Source organism: Haliotis rubra, unplaced genomic scaffold (assembly GCF_003918875.1).
Source record: "Haliotis rubra isolate DU_JTF1 unplaced genomic scaffold, ASM391887v1 Scf647, whole genome shotgun sequence".
In the NCBI taxonomy this organism is placed as follows: Eukaryota; Metazoa; Mollusca; class Gastropoda; order Lepetellida; family Haliotidae; genus Haliotis; species Haliotis rubra.
Window position 1 is genome coordinate 572037 of NW_025767354.1, and position 9588 is coordinate 581624.

The 9588-nt window shown below is 41.7% G+C and overlaps 1 long non-coding RNA gene across 1 annotated transcript; it reads right to left on the minus strand.

The window, feature by feature from the left end:
- Positions 1-6891: 6891 nt before the first annotated feature.
- Positions 6892-7510, minus strand: LOC124256984. The gene is made up of 2 exons (XR_006893154.1): positions 7464-7510; positions 6892-7241 (listed from the first exon to the last, which is right to left on the minus strand). It is a non-coding gene; the product is annotated as an uncharacterized LOC124256984 (long non-coding RNA).
- Positions 7511-9588: the final 2078 nt, after the last annotated feature.

Genomic DNA, 9588 nt, shown 5'->3' on the forward strand with positions numbered 1-9588 from the left:
TAGTGAGTGTTTCTAGTGAGTCTAAACTTTTGATGAGAAGTATATTTCCATCAGTTAAAATGACATTGCTACTTTCCGACATACACTGAGACAAAACAAAGAGAAAGCCTTAAACTGGTTGTAAACAATCTTTATTCACATGTCCTATGCATTTAGGTAAACAATTTCCAAACTGTTCGATGTTTTAATAAACCAGCTATGATTTAGTTTGACATATATAAACATTTATGAAATACAAGGAATTATGTGATATTTGTTACCTACAAGTACATTGTTTTTATCTTCCACCGAAAATTTAGTTTTTGATGCATTTTCAAATTTGTTGTACTTACCGAAAGTTCCACCCGTTGTCTCTCAGATGAATAAGATAGATATGTAATAATGATTTGTTTGTGAAAAGAACACTAAGTGGTGCTATCTCACTTACATCAAACAAAGGTACCAAAATGGTTCTATTTTCGTAAAGCTTGAGGTTATAAAACATGAAAGAAACCATGATATGGCTTCAGAGTTTCTATAGTCATTAACATATTGTGCATGCAGAACAACAGTGAATTTGGATGTTAGGCAACATACAATCCATCTAATCACAGGATATACAAGGTATGATGTTGGTATTTGTAGGTAATTCAGAAAATGAGCCTTCAACTTCACTGATCCACCAACTTATCACTTTTAGAGATTAGTGATGGCAACTGATTTTCATAAGAGGCAAATATGTTGACTTTACATTGGTAAAAAGAATTACAAGGTGCAAGCAATTCTATTTTGGACCCCTTGTACCTAGCTGTGTACACTTTTCGTTGGAATCGACCATCCAGAAGTGATTATGAAAACTTAATGTAAACATAATCATGGATGACTGGACTATCGAGCACCACTCATGACACCTACCAATTCTTTATTGTTAATTTTGCAAGTCGATTGAAACCCGATTTTGACCACCAACTTTTTGACCGCACAAACGGGGATGTGGTCAAAGCGAACCCTCTGGTTGGTTGATTCTTATTGAGGAGACTGATGCTTTCTATTGAGAAGCCATTGCTCGAAAAAAGTTCTTACATTAAGCAGTCGATGAAAGAATTTATAAAGAATTGCAGATTTGCAAGTGTTGACTAATCAGAGGGCTTGCTTCGACCACACACCCGTTTTGTGCGGACATACCGTCATCCATTTGTGTCAAGATCGTTTACTTAAGAGTCAAAATCGGGTTTCAATCGACTTGCAGAAATAACAATAAAGAATTGGTAGGTTTCATGATTGGTGATCCATAGGCCAATCATCCATGATTATTTTCACATTAAGTTTAAATCGATTACAGTCGATGGTAGCGGCAAAACAAGCGGATGTGGTGTACCGAGGTGTCCAGCCTTCTCATATAATGCATTGTACTGTGTAGCGTTTCGAGTCGGGGGTCATCTCAAAAAATATTTTTTAAATCTTTTATCTTCGCAAATACACGAGGGCCTGTGCACCCAAGTAGGTATCAATAAATTGCATGAAATAAAACCCTATATTGGTGAAGAGGACATCCTCATCCACGACTGTCTTAAAGCTTTTTGATGGGGTTCATAATACGGCATAAAGTCTCACTCATCCACGACTGTCCCAAAGCTTTTTGATGGGGGTTCCTACATTGTACTGCAGATGAGCTCCTAAAACGGTGAGGTCTAGTTTTTGTCATCGATGAATATGGGGCGTCTGACAAGGGGATGGTTGTTAAAATGTGGCACGACAACGGAATCCAATACATCCTTTTGATAACGTTGACCATTTATTGTCCCATGTACTAAAACGAAATGAAATGCCATCTTGACACTTGCACGAAGTTTGCCTCCGCACTGCCGTGCAGTTCCTCATGACAATGCATGTGATTTAGATGGTACACATGAAGGCGTGAAGTCTAGTTTGTGCTCTGTTCGTGTGCTGGTTACGCATAAGTTACGCACTTGCGTGACCTGAAATGATGCGTATTGTCACGCAATGGCATCTTATCGCACGACTAATTTACGTCCAGGTCAAGTATTGTTGGTGCATTGCTAACATCTTGTGTACGGCACGGGCACGGTACGTAGGAGGTGAATTGCCACAACCATTTCTCTCATGCATGAGGGAGTCGTGGTATTGTTTGTTCCTGCTTGTCTCGCTTGACGCCACGCTATATAAATAGCAGGCATCATCCCTAGCTTCATGCATTCCTAGACTTGTTGTGGACCTACAAGATGTTGAACACCAGAGAACAAGCTTTTCTTGCAGAAGGTGTTATATCTCGCAGGTGCAGCACTATTACCTCTTGACGACTTCTTGGTCGACCAGAAGACATCACTTCAGACATTATGATTAGTTATTGACAGAACTCTACAAGGAAGATTCAAGAGACTACATAAATTACCTGAGAAGCCACCCAAAGCTGGATCATTCTGCTACAATTGTAAGGGCTTCCATGGCATTGTACTCATGGCCCGTCGAGATACAACTTCTTTGATATTGGGGCAGAGGGTGGTGCTTCAGATGGAGGAACATGGAAGAACTGTACTTTGCATGAAGCTGTCGAGGACAAGCGAGCCTGGCTGCCTGGACCAGCTCCACTCCCTTATGATGACAAGCTGGTGCCATATCCTTTCGTAGCCGATGACACATTGGGTCTTTGCAGTGACATCAAGCCAATCTTTCTGCTTCTTGTCGAAAAGATGGGGGATGCTGCTTAATAAATTCATTCACAATAAATACAAGTAGTTGAAGAACCAGTCATTGACGGACTGTAGAGGAACTAGAATATCACAAAAAATAGTTAAAACTAGCAAGCATTATTTTCAAAAGTAGAAAACTATTTTAGACCATGCAGTGTGTAAATGGGCTAGTGATCGCCAACAACTGAAGGTAGATCACCATACTAGGGACCATGCGGACTTACAGTGCCTTTGCTGCCTGCATGGACTCATCCGGAAAGGAGATAATTAAGTTTATACATGGACGTTTTGAATGTTGATAAAATGCGAGTGCTATGTTTCACACAGTTCCTGACGAAAGAATTTCCGAGACTCTTATGAAGGGATAATAAGAATGCATATATATTTTAATCAGCAAACAAAAGTAAGACTTTCTTGACAGATATCGCGATTTGCCAATATTCAAAGTAGAACATCGATGTATCATGGCCCATTTGAAGCATCGTATCGGGATACACGACAATGTAAAACTTTGTTTCAGTTCACTGTATCAGCGGCCCATGGATCGATGCGTATCGATGAAACGTCAGACCACTAACGCAGTGCCGAGTGCGTGGTCATCGCTGATTTGTGTGTCAACAATGCGTGAAGTAGGGGTGCCCATTGCGTATCGATTTCGTGACATGTGCAAAACAATCGTGCCCTGCGCAAACTATACGGGAACTCGTAGTGCCATGACCACGTGAAAAAGTCGTTACACAAGCCCTCTTCACGACAAGTTAGAAGGCGTGAACGTTGTGCAATCTGTCACAACCATGTGACAAATAGTTCGTGATCAATGCGTGCACGGACGGATATTGACACGCTTTGATACGCACAGTGTTTGCGAATAGGTTAAGTGTTCAAGAAGTTTTGAAGTTTCAAAATTTTCTTTGCGCACTGGCACGCCGTACCGCACAGTTTATTATGCATATTTCACTGCAGTTTACGGCTAATTTGCTCATTGGCATGCACAACTGCCTACCAGTGCGGGGACAAAATTCGTGCAAGTGTCAAGGTCACTTAACCTGCAGTGATACCCAACTCAGCCCAACCTCATCACTGAGACAACATCAAAAGGGTCCAGCTACATGGATAATCTCATGGAGATATGACCTGCAACAACCAAAAAGCTACCCCATCGGTGACTGGTAGACTTTTTTATGATCACTTTTTTTTCATCAAATATGTCCTTGGATTCAGGTGATGTTTAATTAATGCTCACGTGTGCACATACAACAAACGCGTATAGAGGGTAACCTGATATGGGGGCAAGCCCAAAACGTCGTTAAACACAATAAATTGATTGCCGCAATCATCTGATGTCTGAGGGCTTTTAACACCTGATTAGACATCTTAAATTCCATGTAATAACAGGACACCAGAGAGCACAGATTTGAACTTAACAACACAGTGACATTCATTCTGCGCCCTCCTGACACATTAGAGAGAACAAGAGACTTTGCATTAGAAGCTCTGGTTGCCTATTAATGCGTTTATAGCTATGATTTAAAAAATAGACATAAATACAGGGAGTAATCGGAGTTGTGTTGATGTGCCAGAATGGCTTATTGTCAGAAACGTTTACTCAACAAGAGCACCAATGCCTTTTTTTAGCTTCAAGGCTCCATTCAAAAGAGATTACTGCACTCAATTACCCAAATTACTTTCCAGCAAACTATACCAAGGCGGCAATACAGTATATATTCTGTTAGCACCATTTATAGCAGTAAATATCTAACAAATTAGCGTGATTGTATAATTATCATATCCACAGATGAAAAGCAGAACGACCCTGAGAAATATCCACAACATAAAGTTGTAAACAGCTCACTTCACGAGGCCTGCAAGATTGGGGACCTCAACCGAGTGAGACACATCCTGTCCCGGAGTTTGGTGGACATCAACAGCACAGACGAGAAGCACGGAAGGACACCACTCATGGTGGCAGCACAGGAAGGACATTGCAGTATATTTGACTTTCTTATCAGTAAAGGGGCTAATATGTCAGAAGTTGATAACGACTGTAAGAACGCCCTGCACTGGGCATGCAAGGGTGGACATGTGGGTATGGAGGAGTGTGTACTTCGACAATACGATGTTATGAAAAGTCGGCAAAAACCCGTTCTTTTGCAGGCTGTCTCGACGGGGAAAAGGGACGTTTTTGATTTTCTTGTGTGTACGGGAAGTAATGTGTCCCAAGCTGATAACCTCGGCGACAACGTCCTGCATTGGGCTTGCTCAGGCGGAGGCATGGCTATGGTGAAGTATCTAGTTTCACAAGGCAGTGTTGATATTAACAGTAGAGATAAAAAAGGGAGTGACGCCTTTGATGATTGCTGCAATAAAAGGACACAAAGACGTTTTTGAGTTCCTCGTGAGCATGGGAGCTAATGTGTCACGTGTGGATAATAGTGGCAACAACGCCCTGCACTTTGCCGTGAAAAAGGACACATGTCTGTGGTGAAGTTTCTAGTTTCACAAGGCAGTGTTGATATTAACAGTAGGCGTGAAGACGGAAGCACCCCCTTGATGGAGGCTGTATTAAGAGGGAAAAGAAACGTTTTTGAGTTCCTCATGAGTATGGGAGCTAATGCGTCACACGTGGATGTTAATAGACGCAACATCCTTCATCTGGTCTCCTTACGTAGACGTGTGGAGGTGGTGAAGTACATCCTGTCAAAGAACCTGGTCGACATTAATGCCAGGGACAAGGGTGGGAACACCGCAGCCATGATCGCAAAGCGTGCACGAAGGCTGGACGTGTATAACCTTCTTGTTTCGCGGGGTTGTCCAGTGACGTAGGTGTAGCTTGTGGGTTGATGTCACTCATCTTGATATGGTGGACCCTTGAAGATCTGGGTTAGAATAGTGGCCTTCAGTAACCCATGCTTGTCTTAAGAGGCGACTAAAGGGATCGGGTAGTCAGGCTCGCTGACTTGGTTGACACATGTCATCGGTTCCCAATTGCACAGATCGATGCTCATGCTGTTGATCACTGGATTCTCTGGACCAGACTCGATTATTTACAGCTTGCCGCCATATAGCTGGAATATTGCTCAGTGCGGCGTAAAACTAAACTCACTCACTCACTCAGAATATTGATTGTTATAATTTCTCCATTATACTGGGGGATATATATGGAGAGCACTCACTCACTTGATATGGTGGCGGAAATCAGTTGTAGAATGTCACAATTTTCTTTTACGACGTGCCTTTAACATACATTGAGCATCTGGTATTACTAGTATTTTATTCTTTGCCGTTTCTGGCAATGAAAGAAGCATACACATGTACGTTGCAGTTCACGACAAGCATGTAGCAGACATTGGTCATCTTATACTATTGTCAAGAACAACTCTGAAACCGTTCAATATCTTTCAATAAAACGTGGAACACATTTCAAAAGACCTTATAGTGCTGCTTGTTGCTACTTAAGCTATTTTTGCTAGTTTATTTTCCTTTCTAAATGGAAGCAACTTAGGCCTAACTGAAACGGAGTTAGTTTAAGTATATGCTCCGATAGCGTCTATTTTCAACATTTTAATCAAGGCTGATTCAGCCTTTAATAAATGAAGGTTTTATTTGAAAGGCATGTGAAATGGAAAGGGAAATCAACGGCCTAAAAATCACGAACTTAGAGGCACATACCTGTTAGGAGCGAAGAAATATATTAGTCGGCGACACTTGCTTGCTTCAACCTTCACTGCTTCTTCTCTTTTCCTTTTGATTCTTCCTTTGGTAGGCATTGTGATTTGTAAAGCGAATTAAACACCTTTGACTTCGCGTGGGTTTAAATGCCAATTTCCTAAACATTATCAAAACAATTTTGCGTCTTCCCCAGAAAGGGAGAGAACTCCCTCCTTAATAAAATCCGGAAAATACACACGGGTTGTTGTAAAATCAAGCACAGCTGAAAAAAAACTGGCATTGAGGCGAAAAGGGCAGGGCGCAAAAATCAAAGGGCAGGGCGCAGCGCCCTCCTAAATGTGCCTAGGGGGATACTACTGAAGTGTTGTCTTTTGCATTTAGGAATTTCTTAAAATATGTTTTTCTTGCTTGCAAGGCATCAAGTTCAATTCTGTTCATATCAGCGAGTTTGACTGCACCATAACTGTCACAAATCAAAAGTAGACCCAATGGATATTCAGCACATATTACTACAAATGGAAAATAAAACCTGTTTAGGTCACATATGTTTATTACATTACAACCTCACTTCACAAACAGTAGCATGAAACAGTGACATTCTCTTCAAGATAATCTAGGTAATCAGGGCACCTTGTACTAATCAGCACAAATACAAATCCAATCACATCCAGATGGTGAGGCAAAACAATGGTCAAAAGTACACACGAGTTCACTGATGGTCCATAAACACAGAATGTCCACAACAAAATAGTCCATGGATGTACTCCTGTATACGATGTGTAACAGCTCTGTATGTTGTCGTCCAGAATAGTGTAGTACTGCCTTATATCTTGACGAACTCTTGACTACGAAAACCAGAAGTGGGAGCAATTTTCCCCAAGTCTGAAATAATAAAATACCTACTCGCTAGCCACGTGGTGACAACCATAACATGTCGTGTCAACACATCTAACACAATAACATTCTTAAAATAATAACTCCGAAAAATGCTACCCAAAGTGTCTGCGAGTAACAATGTTAAAAGACAAATATTTTCATAATCCTCAACACCAAGTGATAAATTTACTTATTTAACTTTGCTAAAGAAGCCAGAAACGTACTCACAAAAAAGGCCTTCTCCTTAGATCTCCCTTGACAGTATGAAGTTCAACCGTGTTAAATTCAACTTAACAAGACTTTATTATAGCAGATTGAGAACCAAATGCATGCTTTGCACATAAATGAAATGGTGTGTTTGGGAGATCTGTTCCCACATTAAGGCTGACATCCACCCCTACCAAAATACATCCTAAATAACTTTCATAAAAAGAGCATGAAACATGTTTTTCTTGCTTGCAAGGCATCAAGTTCAATTCTGTTCCTATCAGCGAGTTTGACTGCACCATAACTCTCAAAGTATGCTCAAGTCAGAACATTGATAACCTGTGAAGGACCGGGTTAGAATTGATCTTCAGTCACCCATGCTTGTCGTAAGAGGCGACTAATGGTATCGGGTGGTCATGCTCGCTGACTGGGTTGACACATGTCATCGTATCCCAGTTGCGTAGATAGATGTTCAAGCTGTTGATCCCTGGATTCTCTGGTCCAGAATCGATTATTTACGGACCGCCGCCATATAGCTTGAATATTGCTTAGTGCGGCGTAAAACTAAACACACTCACGTACTCACTCGCTCAGAATATCGATTGTTATAATTTCGCCATTATACTGGGGGATGTATATGGAACGAATGCAAAACGCAATAAACTTAAGGCACGTTTTCGTTCGAAAGCCTCAACCTGTATGAAAATGTTATGGAGAAAATGTGGTTCGCTATATGCAAGTGAAGTTCTGAGGAAGACTGGGCAGGGACATGTGTATAAGGCCGTTTTGCTTTTAGACGGTCATTGGCATTTTGAACAATATGAACAATATGGTGGTTGGTGTGTCATGATGTGGGGAGCCATATCCTACAGTCAAATATCTTACTTTGTGCACCTTCAGGGCAATTAAACTGCTATTCGGTACAGAGACGGCCTTCCAAAATGCTTAACCTCAACCTATCGAGCATTTGTGGGATGACTTAGCCCGCCGCGTACGTGAACAACTATCGCAGTCATTGCAGAGAGATGGACCAGAATTCCTCAAAGTCGAATTCAAAAACTTATTCTGTTCATGCCGAGACGGTGCAGAGAAGCTTTTAGGGCTCATTGTGGTCACAACAGATATTGAAGACAACGCTTCACTTATTGAACTTTTCATAAGCTATGCACGTTAACAAATATTTGATTTTTATCTTGTGCTCAAAAGAAACTATACATCGCACAATATTACATATAAAATGACGAAAATAAATATGAAGTGATAAAGCCATACTGAGCCATGTCACAAAAACAAAATCAACTTTTTCTGATGTAACACGTAATGCACGTGCATGCTGACGGTATAACACAGTCTACGAGACACGTGAGCAGACGTATAAACAACACAAAGAATATGCCACGTTTGAGGCAAATCGAAAGAAAGAGAGCGCCGTCGGAATGGCCCAACGAGGGGCTAACCACAATGGCATTGCCAGAACCTTCGGTTGCACCCGATCAACTGTCATCAGACTGATCCAACAACTAAGACAAACAGGCAATACGTCAGACAAGCCTAGGAGTGGTGGAACACGTTTGACAACACCCGGTGATGATCGCCACATCCTGACAACTCATCTGAGAAATGGGCACTAGGACACCGTATCAGTCGACATACAGTGCACCGGCGACTAAGAGAACCTGGTATTCGAACACATCGACCCTACCGCTTAATGCATCTGACTCTTCCAAACCGACGTAGTCGATTGACATGGGCCAGGTGAGTTCGTGATGCGTGATTGGCGACGTTGCCTTTCTCCGACGAGAGTAGGTTTTGCCTGTACACTAATGATGGCCGGGCTCGTGTTTACAGACCAGTAGGTTTAGATACTTCAGGGATGACGTTTTGCGACTAGTAGTGTTGCCATTTATCCAGCAACACCCACGTAGCATTGTGTCCCAACACGACAACGCGAAGCACCATACAGCAAGACTGACAAACGGCTAAACAAAACGATAGAACACTTGAGGACTATCTGGAATGACAAATCAGAAGACTACCAGCGTCACCTGCCACCGCTCAACAACTGGAACAATTTCTCCTACAGGAATTCAACGGATTACGCCTAACGTCTTACGTCATCAATGCGTGTTTTGGCGTGTATTGAAGC